General features: G+C 38.1%; 1 long non-coding RNA gene across 1 annotated transcript in view; it reads right to left on the bottom strand.

Annotated features, from left to right (window-relative positions):
* The window catches only part of LOC111195243 (uncharacterized), a 32,488-nt gene extending 12,917 nt beyond the window's left edge, over positions 1–19,571 (bottom strand). The window contains exons 1-2 of the long non-coding RNA XR_007441603.1: positions 19,383–19,571; positions 4,293–4,400 (exon numbers count right to left, since the gene is read on the bottom strand). This is a non-coding gene — a long non-coding RNA (uncharacterized LOC111195243). The remainder of the gene's footprint in view (positions 1–4,292; positions 4,401–19,382) is intronic.
* Between the last annotated feature and the right edge of the window lie 4,944 nt (positions 19,572–24,515).

Here is a 24,515-nt window from a genome sequence, read left to right as displayed (position 1 = left end):
AAGGCCTTGTAATTGCAGTGTGGGGGAAATGGAAAGGCAGTTTGCATGAGATGACAGAGGGGGGAGAGGGAGAGAGAGTGAGGGAGAGAGAAAGAGAGAGAGAGAGGAAGGTGGGGGGAAAACAGGGGGTTCCCAGGCACAGCTGAAAGACATTTTGCATCATGCTTAGCCTAATAATCGACATTTGTACGCAGGGGAAAGAACGTGGGATCCAGTCGAGCCACCTGTGGGTGCGCATGTTAACAACTTCCAAAAAAAGAAAGGGGGGGAAGAAAAAAAATAAGCAATGAAATCCCAAATAAGACTGATTAAGTCAGCCGGCAAGCAAAGATCAAACTAAATACTCCAAAGGGCAAAACACTAGTTACGTGAGCACATGCTGGTTTGGAACTGACGCACACTGTACACAGATTACACACAGATGCTGTTTAAACACGCTGTCTCGGCACACACCAGGCAACCAGCGGCGAGGCATGAGTCGCACTTCTGCTGCCAGAATACAGCGTGCAAGATAGGCCCAGGCAGAGCGAGAGCGTAAACACAGCTTACTGTAACGGAGGAGCTGATCCCCTATAGCTGAGCATTGCTGAGACTATGACAATAGGCGGGAGTATTAAGAGTGTGTGGAGTTAAGAGGGACAGCCAGAGAAAGAGAGAGAGAAAGAGAGAGAGAGAGAATCAATAAAGAGTGAGATAGTACAGTAAATAAGGGAAGACACTATATCTTACTGTAATTGGTTGTACATGCTACTCTGTGTTACTGCCCCTATGTGTGCTTATGCTGTGCTTATTGCAGCCATCTGAGTTTATCTCACAATGCAAAATGAATGGTGTTATACAGTACAGTACGGCAGCTGGGTCAGCTGATGGTCTACTGTGTGTTACAGAATTCTACTGTACCTGGGTGAGCTGGTGGTCACTGTTATTGTATGCTCCTGTATCTTAGCCTTCTGTAACTGGGTCATAGTAAAGCCATAGTAACTATATCAGCTATTTATGACATCCAGAGTGTTTTAGTATCTTACTGTTACTGAATGCACCAGTGGTTAATGGTTTTACTGTTGTTAGCTGGGTTAAGGCCAATTTATACTTCTCCGTCAAACCTAGCCGCAGCTGTGATAGGTCCACCGGGCCTCGGGTTCTCGCCCACACATTCCCACCTCCGTGGTTTAAACTGCAGAGCGACGCAGAGCCGCTGATACACGCACGCAGAAGTATAAACGTCCTCCACCATGTAGCGCACTTTCGCTGAATTCGCATAGCCTACCGTGTAGATACGACACAGATGTGTAAATTGGCCTTTAGTTGGTGGTCAAGGGTCAAGTTTTTGTATCTTCCTCTAGTTAAGGTAAGAGGTAAGAGAATACTACACCTTTTTGCCCGCAAAACTTGACTAATGATTTTTCATTAATTTCATCATATTTATGAGACATCAGACCACACAGAAATCATATTTCCAGCTTAATCAGCTCAATAAGCTTATTTTTTATTAATTTCTTCTGTCATGCATGCAAGTGAAAGTTGGCATTCAATGAAAACATGTTTGATTAACAGTTAAAACCAGTCTTTTTTTACTCTAACCTGATATTTTACCATGACAGGATGGACAGCTAACACGTTGCATCAGCTAAGTATGGAGACAATATAAAAAATATTAAGTGAAATTAATATTATTAATTGCTGCAATGTCAAAGGTTGCATTTTTTTAAGAGGAGTTTATTCCAAGGTGGTTGGTGTGGCACAGTGGATAACACCACCATCCTTCTGCAAGACTACTAACACTATATTATACCACCTCTGTAACAGGAACAACCTAGTACAGCCTCTAGATAAGAGTGTCAGATAAATGTCACAAATGTAAATTGAAATTTTAATGTAAGATAAAAGAGTGGACAGGAAATTACAGGGAAAAAAAAAATCTAAATAAATAATTTTCCCGGCACGTGGTCCTACTGTCACTCTGCCCCTGTTTTCAGTGCACTCACCTATGCTCATTTTAGCTCCGCCCCTCGTTACCTGTCCCCAGGTGTTTCCTGTTTTCTGTCCCCTTATGTGTATTTATAGCCCTTTGTTTTCATTGTTAGCTTGTTGCTTCTTGTATGTTTTCACATGGGTCTTGTATGTTTTTACATGCTGTTCCTTGTCTCAGTTTATTTCTTGTTTTTGGTAGTTAGTCCTGTTTGTATATTTTTCCTGAGGTTGTGTTAATTTTTTGGTTTATTTTTGTTTCATTAAATATATATAACACTTGCAGTTGTGTCTCCCTTGCTGCACCTGACAATAATAATTAAATATAATTGAAATGCCAAAGATTTAGACAACAGAAAAAAAACAATGGCAAATGACATGGCAAAACCTCACCCCACATCAAAGAAAACTGTATAAAATATGCAAAAAGTATGTAAAGCCTTCCAACAGTTCCTCTATATATTTATATTAATGTGTTCATGCAGAGTAAATCTTGCTAAATAAATTGTTACACAGTGTTTTGTATACAATTTAAACAAGTGCTGCAGACACAAAAGATATATTTTACTAATATTGACCCAACTGATACTACAGCTACTTGCAACATCAATGGAGTTCAGTGGTGTTGCATTATTTTAGCTGGATAATTTGGTTGTTTTTTGTTTTATAATATCTCGCTATAAAAAGATGTAGGGAAGTGATCAATGGTGTTACAGTATTATACTGCAAAATGGGCAAAATGGTGGATAATAATGTGACTGCTCTGTACAGTAGCTGGGTAAGCTGGTGGTGCTGTCATGTTTTTCTGTAGCAACCTGGCAACACAGTGGTCAATATATTATATAATAAGTAAATTAACTAATAGCTACATCAATGTTGTTACAGTATTTTACAACTACAGGATCAGTTCACAAAGGCACATAATAATAATAACTTACAATAATGATAAATGGATTAATAAGAAAAATGGTAAATATATAGTTATTTGTTGGATAGTGGACAGAGGTGTTACTGAAATTGGAGAAGTCGGTAGTCAATGGTGAAGCTGCATCTTAATGTATATAAGTAAGTTGGTGGTTGTAAGGGTGGTTCTGTATCTTAAGGTGAAAGGGGTCATTGATTTTAGAGCTAAGAAAATCGGGTCAAAAAAAAATCCAGCCTGGTTACTGGAGCCCAGAAAACTGTCATCATGAGCCTGAGCCTGATTTAAACTCGACATTTTAACGACAATTTTAAGTTGCTAGACTGTCCAAAATAATCAGAATGATGATAATGAACGCGGAAGAAGCATTACATCTATTATTTAAGAAAGCTTATTAAGAATGGAACTCCAAATGAAGTGTAATGTAAGTGGTGGAGCTGAAGTGTGCACACTTTTTTATGTTAACAGTGTGATTTGTTACTTCGCTATATTGTGATTATCATGCTATAGCTTTATATAAAATAAAAAATGGGTCGAGAACCTAATCTATAACTAACAGTAATAATTGAACTGAATTTTATTGTAATTGGTTAAAATGATCATCAATTTTCTCATCGTATATTACTATTTCATGCATGGTCAATGGTATTATTAAATATTACAAAAATGGCTTTTTTTATTCCATAAACTTTAAATAATTCCCAGCCAACCATTTAATGTGCTTTTATCATTTTTTTCACCACTATCTAACTCGATAGACCTATGTTAAAATATGAATGAATAGTTAATGTTTCATTAATATTATTATTATTATTATTATTATTATTATTATTATTATTATTATTGCTAGTGCATTTAAAAATATATATATATGTATAAATAAATATATAAATGTTACTTTATTTCAGTAATTCAGTTTAAAATGTGAAACTTAGATATTATAAAGATGTATTACACACAGAATTACCTATTTTAGGCATTTACTTCTTTCTGTTGATAATTATGGCTTACAGCCAATTAAAATCCAAAAATCAGTGTCTCAGAACATTAGAATATTATATATGACCAATTGGTACTTTTGGCAGTGTGGGCAGTGTGCCAAATCCTGCTGGAAAATGAAATCTGCATCTCCATAAAAGTTTGCTGTAAGATTTTCTGGGAAAACACTGCACTGATTTTATACTTGATAAAACCATCACTGACTGTGGAAACTTCACACTAGACCTCAAGCAGCTCGGACTGTGTGTCTCTCCACTCTTCCTCTAGACTCTGTATATACTAGATAATGTATTTTCTATAATACCAGTAAATAATACTTAAAGCGTTTTATATTAAATATAACAGTGTGATCCTCATTCTACAGTGTTTAAAGTTATTGTACAGGAAGTGAATCATATCATACTGTAGCTCAGTTAGTAAGTGCTCTGTCTTTCTTGCTGCTCACTCAGTTGCTCTTCTGTGGTCCTCTGACTGGATACTGGTAACAATACTGCCCCCTCCTCCTGTCCTGCTGCAGAGTCAAAGAGAGAGAGAGGGGGGGGCACACAGAATAAAATAGGAGAAAAAAAAGAGAGAGAGAGAGAAATGGGAGGTAGATATCCTGCTCAATGTATTGTATTATTGAGACTTCATTTTACAAATATAGCCTAAATATGCTTACATATATGCATACATTTATAAGTTCCTATAAGATTTATGTATACAACTGAGCCTATCCAACAAATAAACATACATTAACCATGTCCTCTTTTTAGTGTATTTATTGTGAGTAATTTGTATGTGCTTTTGTGAATGAAGAAATACACATATGAATACTGCACATTTTACTTCTTTTAACGTAAAAAAAGAACAAAGGGACACATGGTTGATATATGGTTATTCGATTGAAGGACTCAATTAAATCTATACAATACATATTTAAATTATATTAATTATATTAATTATATTAAAAAGTATATAAATATATGTTTATGTACATATAAAATATTTAACATAAAACAACTGTAAAGCATATGTTTATATAAATAAGCACATAAATAAACACATCACAATTACACACACTAAAGAGAAGAAGACTGTATGTACTGTATGAATCCTTTGACACATGAACCCACACACACACTAACACAGCTACACACAAACAATGTACACACATTACATTCACAAAACACTCCTCCTGTGTATCACAAATACAAGTGAAGATCAAATAAATATATATTTTTAATGATCTTCTATTGTAAAATCCAGCTCAGTATCATCAGTGATGAATATATGCACATATTCTTTTCCTTGTGTTTGTGTCACTGTGAAAATCAAGTGTTTTTTTTTTTTTTTTTTTTGCTTTTTTGTGCATTGCAGCTGGACTGCAAAAAAATAAAATCTATTTTTTTTTATATTCTATGTATTTGTCCATGCGTGTGCACTTCAGAGGATCAATCTTTTGTTGTGTTTACTAAAAAGGGAAGGAATTATTCCAGTCTCCAACAATAGATGGCAGTCTTTACTTTGAGCCCAAACACAAACATTGCAGAATAGAGCCGGGCTTGTGCTCTCTCTCTCTCTCTCTCTCTCTCTCTCTCTCTCTCTTTTTCTCTTTGGTAAACCTGATATGGGGGGAAAAAACATAAAAAATAAAAACGCCTTGTTCTGGTCTTACTACACAGTTAATATATTGAGTGTGCATGCAAAACACCTACTTATAGCCACAGCGTTCGTTGGGCTGCCACCGCGGCTTCAGTTCAGCTCTGGAGTGAGGTTAGGAACATTTCTATATATTTTTTTATTTTTTGTCAAACAGATGTCACAAAACACGAAGCCCTCAGAGAGAATGCTGCCATTGAAGGTGCAGATGAGTGTGTTATTTTAGTGAACACTGCTCCTGTAGTTGCAGAGTGGCTGAAAGTAATGGATACACAGGGCGAGGAGAAAGCTTGACGGGCTTTCATGCTGGACTGGCCTGTTTTAAATGGCGTGTGATATGTGTCTGGTGGGAGGCTTGAAGGGGGCTAAAAGAGTGAATGCTAAAATCCACGGCCAAACATGATTAATTTATGGCGTTGCAGGGCCCAAACTGTTTAAATTGGAGCCGCAGGAAATTGAAGAGCCAACTGAAATCACTAAATATTTAACAATGTACACACACACACATATACACACACTTACACACAAAGCTCAGCGAATACAGCCCGCCTGAGCTAGATTACAGAACCTCAAGGTAAAATGTTTTATAAATCTAAATAATCAATAAGGGAAGGTGGAGAGGAAAGTGCTTAAAAATTCACTTCTGGACAAAAATAAAATAAATAAACTTAAAAAAAAAAAAGTTACAAAAAAAGGGAAGCCGAAATAAATAAATAAAAATAAAGAAGACAACATCTAAGGATCAGATTCAATATTGCCCCGTTAACATTGGCCATCCTAGGAGAGTACGGTGGAGAGCAATTAATTGTTGATAGGGCCCGTGCTACTGCTCCACGCATCCGAGCGAGCACGCAGGTAGAGGTTAGAGTGCTGGAAGTAATAGAATAATGTCTTTTCACTGCAGTCCAAGGCTGAAATCTAAAAGCCAGGGGCTTCCACACTGAGGGGGAGGGAGGAGGGAGCATGTTTAATTCTGACAGGCTTTAGTGGAGAATAAAGCCAGCGTATGAGTATGTCGAGTACGCCGCCGTCCGTTCCCATGTTTTAATACTCAACATCTGTGGGCTTTTTTTTTTTTCAAGCTTTTTTCAGGCTTTCTATAGGAGGAAGCGCCTCCCAATATAGGTGTCGTCTTCAGGTCTTCCAAGGCTGTTCTGGACGTCCTTGCGGGGCTTTAAATTCAAACGCGCTGTGCGTCCAGCCCTATGCAAGCAAATGGGGGTTAAAAAACTGCATCAAATGAAGTTTACCTTTGCCTTGGGTTCGAGCCGGAGTTGATTCTAAGCCAGAGGCGCTCACAGCTGCTGCCTTATTTACAATCCCTTTGGCAGACTTACAACTGCCCCGGGCTATAACACAGTGTACCTAATGTTCAAACTGGCAGGTAATCTTATGTCAAACACACGCCTTTGATATAAAGTGATCAATAGATTCTTGTAAAGAAGTAATTTCTCTGATGTTTCAACCCAAGATTTTCTTTTATTGCGATACATATACAATTCATATTTTTTGTTCATCGCTTTTTCCAACAAAAAAAAAGGAAAAAAAAAAAGATAGAAGAAGTGCGTGTGGGGGGGCGGGTTAGGGTGGGGTTGAAGAGGACCATTGTAGGATAGGGGAGCAATAAAGAGAGCACAGAAATTGTGTGTTTAGATGTTTCCGGAGTACAACAATTTTTCGATCAATACTCCATGTAACACAATTATCTGCAGTAATCTAGTTGTATTGGAAAAGAGTTTGCTCCGGCCCACTCCCCGGGTTTCAGGCTCGAGAAAGCGCACTGATAATTCCATCATCTTTAAAATTTATACCTCTCAGTCAAGCGGATAGAATATCACTACTCGCGCACAAAAGCCATCATTTGGAAGCAACAGAAAATGGAAATTTATGGTCTACTGTAATTGACGGCGTCGTGATGAGAAACCATTTTTAGTCAAAGTCTACATTTATCTCGATATTTTTAAAATCTAGATTTTTTTTTTTTTTCCAGTTTTAAAAATATTTGCGTCCACACAGAGACACAAACGCATATGTGAACATGCTAGACCTGAACAGGGCAACAGAACCTCATAAATCAACACATCACAAAGAAGAAAGAAAATAAAAAAACACATTAGTCTTTAAGAAGTGTACTACGCAAGTCACAAAATTACAAATTCTAACTGTAAATAGTGTAAATAGTATTTATAGTAGAACAATATTTATATTTATTTTTATGTTAAAATCTGAAATCTATTGGTATCTACATGAAGAGGTTGTAGTTTTATAACTTACGTATTTCACTAAATAGGGAGTAAAAAAGTATTTGAGTCAGCGAGAAACATGTGTGAGTTGTCATGACAATATTATAATGTTTAATAAAGTTTTTTTTTTTTTATTGTGCACATGACAACACTGGAAAAATCTCTTCTTAATATCTCCAACTTAAAGGACGTTTTTAAAAAGCTCTGTAATTATTGACCGGAAATAGAATTTTCACATACACAAAAGGCAAAAAAACTTTTTTGAAATAATTTAATTATCGGCAGATTGTTGCTGAGAAATGTTACCATAATTAAAAACAATATTTGATGACTTATTTAAGGTCCTTGACTTACTACACTAAAATGTAAAATATTCCTTTATTTTACTAGTAACCTGCAGCAAATCAATGTTAATTTACTACTTGCTAATCCTGGAATTTAGTTCCAATGTCTTTATTTTTCGAGTTTTTATGTATTATCTGTGAAAAATACAAATCATTTAACCTGAAACACATTATGTTGACTTTAGGAAGTTGAGGAAATGCTTTTCTCCTGTTGCTAAGTAAACGTATAATTTTATCTACAAATCTACAAATTTTAGAAAAATGCTTGTTCAAAAATAAATAAAAAAATACTTATTTAAAACTTCATAATTAACATACACTATAATATACAGCTCTGGAAAAAAATAAGAGAACGCTTCAGTTTCTGAATCAGTTTCTCTGATTTTGCTATTTATAGGTATATGTTTGAGTAAAATGAACATTGTTATTTTATTTTATGAACTACAGACAACATTTCTTCCAAATTCCAGATAGAAATATTGTTATTTAGAGCATTTATTTGCAAAAAATGAGAAATGGCTGAAATAACAAAAAAGATGCAGAGCTTTCAGACCTCAAATAATGCAAAGAAAACAAGTTCATATTCGTAAAGTTTCAGAAATCAATATTTGGTATTCAGAAATTCAGAAATCAATATTCGGTTCTCCTACACCAGTCTTACACACTGCTTTTGGATAACTTTATGCCACTTTTCGTCCAAAAATTCAAGCAGTTCAGCTTCAGTTCAGTTCCCCTTGATTATATTCCAGAGGTTTTTAATCTGGTAAAATTAAAGAAACTCATCATTTTTAAGTGGTCTATTTTTTTTTTTTAGAGCTGTATATATACTAAATATTTTTGTTTTAAGATATTGGCCCAAATTCTAGAATTGCTGTATTCCTATTTAAAAGAACAGGTCCCGTGCTCTAAGGAGATTTAAAGTTGAGTCAGTGTCCACAGTGCAGGGACTGGGCTCTGCCTGTGTGTCCTGCTCCATCCTACAGCATTCATCACCCCCTCTGCTCTGAACAGCTAGCTTTAGCCTTCATCGCTCACACACAGCAAAGCTACAATTTTTCACCTTTCCCCGCATTAGCGGCATTTGCATTTAAACGTTTTTACTGTAGGACGGATGCAGCTAAGGATTCTTCAATTAGAAAGAGATGTATCATTTCCAGAAGGCTCTCGCCATGGCAACCCCCGCACCGCTGATGCGCACAACAGCCTCGTAAATCATGTCACTGCCAGCCAATCAGCGGCCGGCTTTTCTGCAGGGATAGGCACGGGCTACTGCATTAAGTTATATTCCAGCACATAATGCATTATTCCTCGTCTTATTCCAGCGGAGAGCCGGGCTTAATGGTACAAAATAAACACCTCCAGGAGCTGCAGCACAGGCCGCTGAGGCCAAGCTACATATGTAGACTAACAATGAGGAGCTGGAGAAAAACGGGAGGTCAGAAATACTGTAAATCATAACGGTCCAGTCAGTTCGATGCTGAATTTGCAGGAAAACTTGCAATGCTAGATGTATTATCCAAAAAACAAGTCTAAACAACAACAACAACAACAAAAAAAGAATCACAAAAAGCTAAAATAGCAAGGTGTGCCTTATTTATAAAACCATCTCCAGAAGCTAATAGCAATGTCCTTCATTGATTAGCTGTAGAACAATAGTGTCATGGAAGGGGAAGTAGGGGGGGACAACACAAAACATGGCGAGGGGCTCCATTCGCTTAAGCACTCCATTCATCCATGCCAAGGGCTCGTGGCATTCTTCTAAAGTGGCTGAAGGGCAAGCCCGTCTCTTAACCCCCCGTTGTTGAAGTCTGTGAGGGTTCCTTGACAGTCCGCTTTAGTTTTTTTTTTTTTTTTTTTTGGCTTGATTCAGTCCGGCTGCCTTCATATGGTTCAATCACCCACTTGAACCCTTATGGTTCCTGGCACATCTTCCCTTTTTCTCCCTCGTTTTTCCCCCTCGTTTCAGAGAAGGGGAAAAAGATTTTTCAAATGCAATCCATCACTTATGGCTGGTCAACACCAATTCCAATCAAACCGCACCAATATCTTTGCATTTTACATTTTAAATGCCCCTGGAAATCAATATGCTGCGCGCTGTCGAGCAGCCTTTAAAGTTCCGGGCGGCGGCGGGGACTGGGGGGCTGCCGGTGGGGGGGTGTATCTGTGGGAATCTCATCAACTGAAACTGTTGCCTTGACACCCAGGAATGAAGACGCGGGTGAGCAGATAAAACACTGGACTGATGTTGGGCACGGGCGAGATGGCGCAGTCCATAGCAACCTGAGGAGGCCCGTGCTGATGCAGACGTGTGGAAAAGCTAAAAGGCACAGTGCCAAAATCGAATATGGTTGCAAGAGTTAGTAGATGAAGCTAACACTGTGCTCTATGCGGGTGCCTAACAACAAGAGCTGAAGTGTAAAAGGGGTGGAGCAAAAAGTTAATAGGCCTGCAGGAATTTGTAGACAAGCTCGACACTGTTTTATATGTAAAAAAAAATAAAAATTGGTATTACCTGCAGTAATGGCCTAACTGATCTCTCAGCTGGCTGATAATTAGGGCTGCAACTAATGATTATTTTAGTAGTCGACTAATCTGCCGATTATTTTTCCGATTAATCGATTAGTCAACGATTATTTCTGCCATGCTCTTCCTCTCTGCTTGCTGCGGGTTTGGCCTCACGGCTTCTGTTTCTAGCTTTCCCTACTGGTTCAAAACGATAGAAACAGCTGAACATTGGATTTAATGTCTTTCAAATGTCCAGAACATTGTCCTTTGACTGTGGAGGGTGCTGATATTTAGTGAGGAAATGTGAAATCTGTTGTGATTGGACACTTTTGGAGACGCAGGCAGAGTTAGGTGTTACCCTTTTATAACATTGTGTTTTGTCCCCAGCAATTTGTATAAGGCTTATAATTGACGATTAGTCGACAACAAACATTTGGAGTCAACAAATGTTTATAATCGACATCGACTTAATATCGACTAATCGTTGCAGCCCTACTGATAATACAGGCTGATATTAATGTCCAATGTGTTTATTCATAACAGCAAAAAATATCACAGAAAAGTACTAATTCATGGCACCAACAGGATTAGAAATGATTTTCATTAGATGTGTCACATCACTAATTTGCTGCTAAATTAACATTAAATTCATTTTTAGCAGTAATAGATATGCTAGCTAATATCTGCCAGGCTCTTCTACAGTCAGAGGATATAATTTATGCTTTAAAGTTGTTCTTCCACTAAAATCCACTTTTTCTTGTTCTTTGTGAAATACAGTAGGTCTCTCTGAGTTGTATATACATGCTGCACATAAAACTCTTTCTCAACCTCCATTGTCTGCAGCAGCTAATAAAAGAAAATATTCAGAAAAAAACGAGTCGATCAGAAAAAGCACCTTGTCGACATCAACCCGTGAATTAGTATTCATGGCCGCGCCTACCTTGGCTCAGGACCCCAATTCGATTTTTTATGAATTTCTGAATATATGATTGATTAGACAATGCGTAAGATTACATATGATAGAAGAATCATTTATGCAAATCATTATGGTTTCCTTAAGTGAGTTTAAAACGCTGGTGAAGAGTTATGTAATGGAAACATGCAATTGCTATTTCTATATGTATTCTCTGTCTGTTTTGTACTTTCTTTTTTTTTCTAATTTTATTTCTAATTTTTCCCTTTTTCTCCCCAATTTACACGGCCAATTACCCAACCCACTCATTAGGACTCCCCCTATCACTAGTGATGCCCCAACACACCAGGAGGGTGAAGACTAGCACATGCTTCCTCCGATACATGTGAAGTCAGCCACCGCTTCTTTTCGAGCTGCTGCTGATGCAGCATTGCCGAGCAGCCAGCGCGCTTGGAGGAAAGCACAGCGGCTCGGCTCTGGTACATCAGCTCACAGACGCCCTGTGCTGCAGACATCACCCTAGGAGTGATGTGGGGAGAGAGCGCCATCTACCCACCCGGAGGGAGCAGGGCCAATTGTGCTCCCTCTGAACGCCGGCTGATGGTTAAATAAATAAATAAAGAAAAAATATAAAGAAATAAGTTGCTATTACATGTACAGTTCAGCAGAACATAAAGGTGTTTAACAACCTTAAGAATGTGTAATGGTTTGACTCATCATATTTGCTAAATATTTTATAGATTTTTAAATCATAATTTACTAAAAGCTTTAAAATCTGACAACAACCTCTTAGTAAATCCCTGCAGTAGTCTGAACTGAATTAAACATTATTTAAACATTAAAGTTGTTACATGAAGTGAAGATTGTATAAAAGTTTAATTAGTTTAATTAGACTATTTGGATTACGTATAATAGATTTATTATATATTATTTTCAAAAGAATAATACATTTTGGCTCTACAATGGAATAGTAACTTTAAAAAATCTCGGAAACGGTGAGAGGTGGAGTTAGAATTAAAGAGTCTAACATACTGTAGAAGCTCTAATGGTTTAATTAGCTGATTAACTGGATAACTAGATACAGCGTTTGATAGATTGATCGATAACAGTTGGAAAAGTTCATCTACTAATTTGTAAAGTCTCAGCAGCGGTATGAGGTGAATTTAGTAAGAAGTTAGCAAGGGGGGGGGGTCTGAATAAGTGCAACCAGACTAATGGTTTGATCAGTCAATTAACTGGATAACAGTCAACAGATGAATCGATAATAGAAGCAATCCAAATGTAAGAGTTATGAAAATCAATGGTGCGAGCTGATGGGAGCGTCGGGGTGTTTAGCAGGAAGGGAAGCTGGAGGGTAATGAGGAGGTTAGGGTGCCAGGTGAGGCAGAGGAGCCGCCAGACAGCCGAGGCCCGCATGCTTCAGAATCAGATCATAACCAGCACGCTGCGGACAAAGGGGGGATAGATAGCTCCTGATAATTAAAGCGCTCGGGCTGGAGGGCCGTTTGCCGGGGAGGTGGGGAGCGTGTGTGTATGTGAACGTGTGCGCGAGTGTGTGTGTGTGTGTGAGCTTGTATGTCGGAGGGTGATCTCTCCCTGTCGCCACTAAGGATGCCCACGTTAATTCTTAATGAGACATTCCAGGGTGCGTAACAACACGGCCTGCGCCAAACAACAAAGGCCTCCCAGACTGCAAATGAGGAGTTCTCAACAGACAGCCCAGCCAGCCAGCGCCGCACCGCATCATTACCCCTCACACACGCGCACACACACATACACACATATACACAAACACACACACAGCCATCACACAGCCATCATTAAGGTGGGATGCAGTTCCTGTGCGCGTGTATTGAACATGTACAGCCAAGCGGGGGCATGTCAGCTTTAGCTAAGCCACACACACAAAAGCAACAGCTCTGATACAGGCCAGAAACAGAGTGGTAGGGCAAAAGATATGTGGAGGGGGGGCGGGGGGTTGTTGGGGGGGGGGCGCTATACTTCCTAAAGTTGACATATTCTTAAATAACCAGCACTGTCACAGCACCTATGCTAACCATAGACACATTCTCACTAAAGCCTAAAGACTATGAATCCAGAAACTAGAAAGTTTTACTCAGTTCTATCCGGCTCTATGTAGAAGCCTCCCTCCGTAAGCCTCAGACAGCCTAGCTCCAGTTAAGCAGCGTGAGCATCGTAACAATGCAGCTAGGTCACGTGTTCACCACCTCTCCACAGGGCTCAATAAAGTTCCACACTCTTACAGATGCATCCTTATAGTATATAGAAGAGAATTTCAGTGACAAGAAGCAGGACAGGGATGATGAACCCTTATACTGTAGTAAACAGCTCTGGAAAGATCACTTAAAAATGATGAGTTTCTTTGATTTTACCACATTGAAAACCTCTAAAATATAATCAAGAGGAAGATGAATGATCACAAGCCATCAAACCAAGCTGAACTGCTTGAATTTTTGCACCAGGAGTGGCATAAAGTTATCCAAAAGCAGTGTGTAAGACTAGTGAAGAAGAGCATGCCAAGATGCAGGGTTATTCCACCAAATATTGATTTCTGAACTCCTAAAACTTTATGAATATGAACTTCTTTGCATTGTTTAAAACTGATTCAGAAACTGAAGTGGCCTCTTATTCTGAAACTGTATATACACCATGTATTAGGGGTGTCATGGTTCTCTAAATCCTCGATTCTCGATTTTCTTTTTTCTTTTTTTTTTTACAGCAGAGAGGCCTATGCCAGTTTTAGATTAGTCTATGGTCATTCATTGGTTTGATTAATCAAATTTACAATATCTTATTTCAAAAGGTGGGCTTGATATAAGTGATGCAAAGTGATAAAAGTGATCTGTAATACACCACATTATGCATAATGGTCAAATTTAAATAATTTAATTAAGATATATTTGTAATGCCATCTAGTGGCTTTTTTGGTAGCAGCAGTGTGCACTATTAAAATAAATAATAAAAAAATACGGGAACAGTCATGTAAAAAATAATAGAACAATTAGAGCCAACAAACTGAACTCTATCCTACTATAACAGTTAAACATGAAAAATAAGACTTTAGGACTTTTTCGGTTCCTGAGAATGACATTTTTTTTTTCTTTAACAAAGATATGTTATTAACTTTATCTGAGAGAAAGATGCTCCTTAAGGTACTAAAACTATTAACATATTTGAGGCTAGACAAAACAACTGTTATTTTTATATTTTCAAGTTTTTCTTTAAGAAGATGAGAATGTCCACATTCTCTGGAGAAAGGGCTGCTCTTTGAGCTACAGAGTGCTGCGCCATTTGCGTAGCGTGCTGCGCTATTTGCAGGAGGGATCATCGATCCTCTTTTTGACTTCGATGCTCGAGACCATGACATAATTTCGATCGATTTCGATTAAATATCGAAATCATGACACCCCTACCATGTATACACGCTTTGACATATAAGACCCGGTGGGTGTCATGTGTTCATACAGTGTGTTCTATATACATATACACATACACAGACGTACACTCATTGACTCAAAAAAAATAATAATAAATAAATAAATAAGGCACCAAGAAGAAGTGATAACAATATATAGGTAAAAGAGAAAGGAAGTGTTGCAATCTGGCAGCGACATTCCTAGGATTCCTAGAACCCCTTGCTGTGTGTGGGTGAGTATTATCCTGCTAAAACATGCCAGTTGGAAGCCCTGTCACAAGGCCTGTCACGATATATATATATATATATATATACATAATTTTATATAAACGATTTGTTGTCCCAGAGATTATTAAGATAAATGATAATACTGGCATTAAATGCCACTAATATAATGATAACAAATCAAAACTAAGAAATTATCGTTTTAAAGACAATGAACTTTCCCCCTTCCTTTTTGTGCACCTTACTTTAAAGCATTTGACACATTTCCACCAACAGTAATAGGTCCTGGAACCCGAAAAGTTCCCAACTGGAACCAAAGTAGGTTCTATAACGCTGTTGAAGACATATTCTGTGACATATCCTTAGTTTCACTAAAACCAGTGCAAACGCGGACAGGTTTGCTGAAAAGCACCAAGGAAATCAGATCAACAAGCAGTTGAGTTCTGTTGGTCAAAAAGCACTAACAGTGTGTATGGAGTTTTTTTGTAAGTGCATTTGTATGTTAACAAATAGAAAATGGATGATATCACAGTTATAAAAAATTATTGAGGGCAGCTGGGGAGCATTTTTACCATCTTTTGTGGCAAGACTCAGTGACTAGGGTAAGAACTGGAGTGTTTTCTGCCTGTTCCCATCCAAGTCAACCTAAACAAATCTATAATGTTGAGGTCTGCATTCTGGGATGCACAGGGAACATTTATGAAAACATTCCCTTGAGTAAATTTGTTTAAATGTTCTATTTTTTGCCTGTTTCCTTTTCTCAGTAAGATCACAGTACTGAGTCTGCTTCTCACAGAGGAAGGATGGACAGAAACATCTGTGAAGCTTTCAGTTTTCTGTTTTTCTAAGACAAAGGGAACAAAAAGAAAGTGCTGTTTATTGGGTGCTGGTGGCAGTTTTGATGATCTCCAACAAATGACATCTAGCTTCAACTTCAGTTTTAGAAACCTGTACGCATTGACTGTAAATTAAATGAAATAAAATGCTGGTTTTAAACGAAACATTTTACATGATCTAAAAGTCGGCCAACGTGTGCAAAATAACAACATTACACAGCTAGAAACATCACTTCACATAGCTCAGGCAAGATTTGTTACAGAATCAGTTTGATTTATATTTATCCCCTATATCTACAAGCATTTTGTACTAATACAGAATGATACCAATACCCATCCATGCTGATGTGCTATCAGACTCTTGCATAAAAAAAATAAAGGAATGCAAATGCTTATATAAGGCTTGGGTAAAAAAAAAATATATAGGAAACTATAGCATGAAATATTTATCCAGAAGCTCATTTATGCAGGTCTGATCTGAAGGCAGTAAGATCTGCACACTATTACCGACAGGGAGCAAGCCAGCCTGTGTCTGAGAGAGCTTATGTGTGAGTGTGTGTGTGTGTGTGTTTATGTGTTTTGCATGTGGTGTGCCATGGCCGGCAGCTCTCTTGTGGCTTGACTTCACACCAGGAGGCCGTGGCGGCAGACGCAACAGCGTTACTTTATTAGCGGGCTGCTAATGAGGCATGGCTATCAGCCACATAAAGAGCCTGGGGTAGTGATCACACACCCCAGTGTCTTAATGCCAGGATAACTCACTCACTCACTTACCCACCACCCATAATCTGGCCCGAAAAATACCCTCCCACACACACACACACAATCTCTCTTTCTTTCTCTCTTATACAACTACTGTGCTGGGATTTACATATGGTTAAGATGCTATGATTTTTAAACAATGCATTTAATTTATTAAATCTCTGCTAATAAAATCTTTTACATTTTATTTGTAGTATATGACAGACTACCATAGACAATATTAATGTATCTGTAAATTCTGTGGATGCACATTTATCATTTTTTTGCACTATAGGGTTCACTTAAAATCCTTTAACTGTCCCAAAAATCATCAGTGCGCCTTTTAATCTGGTGCACCGTATGTATAAATTCTGCCAGTCAGGTTGTAAGGAGCAGTAAAGCCACTCTGCTGAAGTACAGCGTTATACAGGAGTTTCAGTTTAGTTCTCCAGCAGTATTAGCATTAGCTCTTAACTGCGCTAAGCGCTAGCTCTTCAGCTGTTCAGAGGTGACTATTATCAGCATGTAGCCTGCTGCTAACCCCGACTAGCACTGCTGGAGAAGCATTAGCATTAGCCCCTAACCACAGCGCTAGTTCTTTTGCTGTTCAGAGGCGAGTATTATCTGCATGTAGCCTGCCGCGAACTCCGACTAGCACTGTTGGAGCAGCTTTAGTATTAGCCGCTAACCACAGCACTAGCATCTTTTGCTGTTCAGAGGTGAGTATTACTGGCATGTAGCCTGCTGCGAACCCCGACTAGCACTGCTGAAGCAGCATTAGCATTAGCCGCTAACCACAGCGCTAGCTCTTTTGCTGTTCAGAAGTGAGTATTATCGGCCAGTACCCTGTTGCTAACCTCGGCTAGCACTGCTGGAGCAGCATTAGCATTAGCCGCTAACCACAGCGCTAGCTCTTTTGCTGTTCAGAGGCGAGTATGTCAGACTGAAGCCTGTTGCTAACCCCGACTAGCACTGCTGGAGCATTAGAACTAGCCGCTAACCACAGGGCTAGCTCTTTTGCTGTTCAGAGGCGAGTATATCGGACTGTAGCCTGCGCGTTTACTGTGTTAAAACAAGCTAATCTGGAAATCTAAGATTACTGTAAATAAACGGAAACGCTTTACTCACCCAAATAAACAGTTTACAGGAGAGAAATCTGTGTAGAATAATATCCAGCGCTGGTTTGATTTGTCTGACTTGTCTGAATTATATTTTTGTTTACTTAGCTTTACAGGTTTCGCCACCCAGTGGCCAGACCTTCTCAATTTAGAAGGAAAACATGGAGAAACCTCTATTCCTACCACTAGTTACTAGTTACTAGTGTCGCATAAAATGCGCCTTATAATCCGGTGCGCCCTAAAGTGCAAAAAATACCAGTGTGATGCCATAGCTGCCAGTGTGTACGTGCTCCAGCGCCTGGCCACTGGCCTCCATTAGAAGTGTGTTATATTATACGCGTGTTCTATTTAAAGTGTGTTTGTAAAAAGAAGAAAAGCCATCGACTCCAAACACACTTACAATAGGAGTCAGTGGGCAGGTCCTGAAACTCAATCCCATTGAGTTCTATTCTATGATAAGTGTGTTTTGAGCCGCCTGTGCTATGTCAGTTCTATGATAAGTGTGTTTTGAGGCCGCCTGTGCTTTAAACAGTAAGTGCCAGGAAAAGTGCTAAAATGACTGTCTATGATGATCGACCATATGCTATACTGTGGAAGCAGCAAACACAGATTAGGGTAAAATGTTACAAGCAGTGAGTTAAATATAATTTATCTTTTATATAAGATTCAATGTGATGTCAAAAGTCCTATCGTATAGTGTCCCATAACTTTTGCCAGGTTCCATGGAAGCCAAAGAACATGGTACTGTCCAAAGAGATATGCATGTCTTTCTGCAAGAGTCGTTTTCTGGTATCTCTTCTCACAGACAATTCTAGCCAGATGATTAGTCACAGTCATTATTACCACCCACTGCTCTGTCCACTGTGGAAGGTAATGCCTTCTACTATGTATTCCTGAGTACACATATGGTGCTGTTTCCCGGAAATGAAATGTCCTATCCATCTGGTACCCACTACAAGATAACACCTTAGAACGTATACAGGTTTGAGCACACCAGACAATCAATTTAAATACTGTTATCTTATGTCAGCGATCATGGACTGCAGCCACATACATACAGTAATACTGCATTATAACAAGGGAATATGCATTACAATAGAGATACAGAAGTATTGCAAATTACGCAACCTTTATAATTGTGGTGAGTGGGAGTATGGGGAGTCTACTCAATGAAATGACCACATTTTACTACATAAGCACAAATACACACAGCAGATAGTTTATGTGAAGAGCTGTGAGTGCAAGGCATTATGGACATTTTGTGTACTTGTAATGCCAGTCCTCCTACTGTAAAGCTAATGGCTGCAAATCATCCCCAGTCCTACACAAGAGCATCTACATTAAAGGCTCAATGCAAGGTCCTGATAAGCATTAAGAGGGAACCATTATGGGATGGACATGTGAATGTATCCCTGATTGTAGCAGATATGATACTTTCTCTAGTGTGGGTCCAACGATGGGTGGGCGCAATGACACAGTAGCCATTCTTACCTGCATCTGTGTACAGGGCGAGCAGTTTCTTAAACTGGTGATCAAGCAGCGTGATATGGTTCCATGTGGCTTTGTTCTCTCCTCCTCTTCCAGCATATTCTGCACATCCTCAAGCAACTCCTTCATTTCTTTGCGAGTGCTGTGCAGCTCAGTCTTCAACTGAACCACCTCCTTCCCCCTCTGCTGCAGGGCCTGAAAAACAAATTGACACAAATATGTGTGGACCACGAGCCTAGATGATTGGTCACAAACCTCAAATATACAATATATGGCAAATAGTATTGGGACTACTAGGGGTGGACGATATGGCCCTAAAATAAAATCACGATACTTCACGGTATTTTCGCAAAAGCAATACTCTTGGCGATATGACAAAACATTGAATTAAAAAATATATATTTTTCAACAATATTTTACAGCAACAAAACTAACATTTAATTTCATTATTGCATACGATATGAAATGGCACACATGTAACTGAAATATTTAAAAAATACAATATCAATACAATACAATATACAATATCAGATTTTTAACAGAAGTCAATGATGAAGTGCCAGAATGTCATGATACTAATAACGCACTCCAAATATCTTCATATATCCAGGGTTAAAGTAAAAAAAATATATATTAAACAAATATAATCTGTCTCTAGTAGATATATCATGGGAAATGTTCACATTCTTTTGCTAAAATCAGCAAAACATAGTACCCTGATGTGATAAGTAGGGGTGGGTAATATGGCACGATATTTCAGGGTAAAATATCGTTCACAATATTCAAAAATTTTGGCGATAATATTGTGTACGCTACGATATGGCACACCCCTAATTGGGACACCTGCCGAAAATTAAAAAAAACTGATTCTACAGCCATTGTTAAAGCAACTACTTAATAAAATAAAAAATAATTAATTAATAAATAAACTTTCTAATGTCCAGAAAAAAAACAAAACATTCCATTAGATTGTGGACTATTGCTGTGAGGATTTGATTACACTCAGCAACAGGAGCATTAGTGGTGCATTGGGAAGAGCTTTCCCAACATTTCCCAAACATAATGGATATATCATCATAAGTCATCATTCCAGAGAACACAGTTCCACTGCTCCAGAGCTTAATCCTGGGCAGGTTTATTCTTCTCTAGCCCATGCCTTGTATGAGGTCCAAAAACAGCATCCTGTAGGCAGTGTCCTGTGGGCAGCATCCTGTGGGCACTGATAAGGGACTAGAGGAGCACTAACACCAACAGACTTTACATCTACAAGGTGGAATAGCAAGGTAAGTGTGTCTAATAAAGTGGAATACAGTGGGTGCACATTTAAAAACTCTGTCTGAGCACTGAAAATAAAACCTCAGTGCTAACCCAAATAAACACAAATAAAACCTGCTCTATTTTGGTCTTGTGTGGTCCTGACCTTTTAAAAACAGAGGGAATGGAGGATAACCACTTACCACTTTAGTTTCTGAATCAGTTTCTCTGATTTTACTATTTACATGTATATGTTTGAGTAAAACATATATATATATATATATGGTCATTTAAAGCATGTATTTGCAGAAAATAAGAAATGGCTAAAATAACAAAAAAAGATGCAGAGCTTTCAGACCTCAAATAATGCAAAGAAAACAAGTTCATATTCATAAAGCTTTAAGAGTTCAGAAATCAATATTTGGTGGAATAACTCTGTAATTTTAATCACAGTTTTCATGCATCTTGGCATGTTCTCCTCCACCAGTCTTACACACTGCTTTTGGATAACTTTATGCCACTCCTGGTGCAAAAATATTCAAGCAGTTCAGCTTGGTTCGATGGCTTGTGATCATCCATCTTTCTCTTGTTTATATTCCAGAGGTTTTTAATTTTTTTAACATTAAAGAAACTCATAATTTTTAAGTGCTCTCTTACTTTTTTTCCAGAGGTGTATGTTTCTAGAAATTCATTCAGCAAGGTTACATTTAATGACTAAAATACTTTATAACCTTGTCCTTCATGCTGCAGTGATTGGCCATAGTGTCTACTGTATAACCGCTGCTATGTAATGAGCACTACTGTATATGCAGTGTTACTATGTTAAGCAACAGCATACTAAACAGGCCGTACAGCCTGTGTCCACCGCTATCAATCTAGAATTTGCATTTGTGTCCATTATTATTTAATTACCCTAATTAAGCTCATGTATGTAACCATCCGGGCGCCATTACGGAACACGCTGACACCTGAACACACTTAGCATGTATAATGCATGTTAATTTAAGCGTCTTAATGTGACCCCGTTATTCAAAACGCTGGGTCCGTGCCAGCGGCCACTGACGTGACCTGACAACAAAAAAATAACAAACCACTAGGGGCATGTTCTCATGCTGGAACACATGTCTGGTGCTCAGGGCTACGCTGCTGTGAATGAGAGGCTATTATTTCACGTCAGGTGCCCATGAATGGCTGGCGTGCCACACTGGCACGGCTCCACACCTCCATTCTATGTCAGTCTGCCAATCACCCGTGCCGCTCATTTGAATATTTTGTGTCCTTTCATTCTGTAATTGGAGTCAATTGCATTGACTCGGCACGTTTTCGCTGGAAATTAATCCCGGCCCTAATTTGTTTCTGTCAGGCAATCAAAGCCTGAGTGAATAATGGCAAACGTTATCACGGATCCTGCCGTCTTTTAATGCCTGGTCTATACAGTATATTTAACTAAAGCCTTTAATTATTTGTGCAGTGCAGCATAAGTCAAGCAAGACAAGAAGTACTGCTTTAAACAGTGGTCACGAGTGCTAGCTAACACTGCTAGCACACTCTAAACACTCAAGTGCAGCACTGACTCTGAGAGCCTGATATGAACGTTCAGTAAAGGACGACTGACTGATGACTGTGAGGACGACTGACTGATAGCAAAAGCAAGTGCTGAACTTAAATAGACTTAAATCCACATTCATCTCCTTTATTATGAGGAGTGAAAACTAAATATGCAGATTCTCCTCTTACTAATAAATTCATCATGTTTGACATTCATCAGAAAGTATGTTTTTAATTAAATACAGACAAATTATTTTTCTTTGGTATAAAGCTACTCTAGTTGCTCAGTTCTCTCAGTGTTTGAGTGTTAATATTATTTTTGTGAACAATATATCATCCCCCAATTATTGAGATAAACAATATTACACTTGCCAACAAAAAATAAAAGTCAGCACCTAGATTTAACTAAGTAAGTAAGTAAATGATGTGGAGTTAAAGCTGCAGTTGGTCTGCAGGTTTAGGTTCAGCATCAGTATGTGCTGAAAGAATGAGGTCAGCTGACTACCTGAATATACTAAATATAGAGCAGGTTAATTCTGTTATATACTTTTTTCTGCCCTATCACCTCAGGGTACTACTTTTTTGCTGTTTTTAACAAAAGAAAAAAATACACACTGTTCTCATTTTCCATTATAAATCTACTAGAGACTACTAGAAAGATCATATCTGTCCAGTATCATTCATTTTAATTTAATCCTGGATATCTAAGATATTTGGAGTACATTATTAGTATCATGACATTCTGTATTATTGACTTCTGTTGCAAATCAGATAGAATTCTTGTATTTTTCAATATCTCAGTTAGGGGATAGGGCCATATCATATCCATTTTGTATAAAATAATATAATTTAAGTTTTTTATTTAGTTGCAGTAGTGTACTCTTGAAATGATTTTTTTTTTTTGTCAAATAATAATGTTGATCATATCGCCAAGAGTATTGTTATCGCAGAAACACCACAAAATATTGTGATATTATTTTAGGGCCATATCGCCCACCCCTAGTAAACACATACAAATCTCTTTAGATTATTATTCCAGCGGCGCTGACAGTCCCAAATATCTTTTAACTAGCTAAGACCAAGCCTCCTTAACTTCCTGTTAGTGATCATGCTTCACTACAGCTTGTAGATTCTATGTGTCCACATAAAAAAAGAACAGCTTGACAGCACACTGTACAGTGGTAAAGTCCAAGAAGTCTCTCATTGAGACATTTCTGTACTGCAGATTTAAAGATCACTGGTTCCAAACAATGTACGTAATTATTTAAGTAATAGCAAGGTATAGCAATTTTGGCAAGATCATTAAGAAGAGTGAGACCTTCAGTTCATGTCTGACATTAGGCATGGTGCCAACTGGTTTAAATCAATCGGCTTCAGAGAGTCACATTCTATTAGCAATGCTTCTCTCTTTCTACATTGTGTCCGTTACTCATACCTGACTGAAAGCATTCATTAGAAGGGGTGTCCACAAACATTTGGACACACAGTGTACATTTGATTATGGATTTGATAATACAATACCAGAAAGAAAAAAAAAACAACCAATAATTTATAATTAGACAAAAAGCCGTTTAATAAGTATGCATAATAGGGAAGTCAGTAATGTGTAACAACATTACGAGTCTTTATATATTTATGAAGTGAAGCAGTCAGAGAGAAAAACAGGCTCTCCAGTGGAAAGGCAAACAAAAGGAGGCACACATCTGTGGGCTGAGACCCACTCAGGCATTGAGTCGCTCCGAATGCCTATCCCTCAACAGCAGCAGGAGAATCAAACTCATTACTGAATGTAATAAAGAATAAAATACTGTCATTCTTCAAATCGGTAACTCTTTTATAACACACAGCTAAAATTTTATTTGATTAAAATTACATTCCGCCGGTCTGACCTTGTAGGCAGCAGTTAAGTTCATACAAATTAAATTTATCTGCAATAAAAATGATTCATTTATTGGCGTTTCTTCAAAAGAACGCAAAACAAAAGTGACACGGGTGGTGCTTCATTCATTTCCTTTTCTTTTTTTCAGCCTCCTTTTTCGTAACCTCGGGATGCCTTGTGCTAAACTGCACTGGCTAACTGATATTAACGAATCTTGATACAGACACTAAATTGCATAGCCATGAAATGTGTGAGTATTGCTCGGGGAAATTTTGGGGTATGTTCTGAATAACCTATGAACGATTACCGTACACAATTTTTTTGTTTTCTTTATTCCATCAAAAGACATGAAAAATGCTTGGCAAAACAATTGAATTAAAAATGAACGTTTACGAAAAAATTCTCATCATTTAAACCAAATCAAAAAAAAAAAAAAAAAAAGCAGCAATCTGGAC

This window comes from Astyanax mexicanus, chromosome 1 (assembly GCF_023375975.1).
Source record: "Astyanax mexicanus isolate ESR-SI-001 chromosome 1, AstMex3_surface, whole genome shotgun sequence".
Taxonomy (NCBI): Eukaryota; Metazoa; Chordata; class Actinopteri; order Characiformes; family Acestrorhamphidae; genus Astyanax; species Astyanax mexicanus.
Note: the sequence above shows the minus strand (reverse complement) of the source record. Positions and strands in the feature narration are given on the sequence as shown.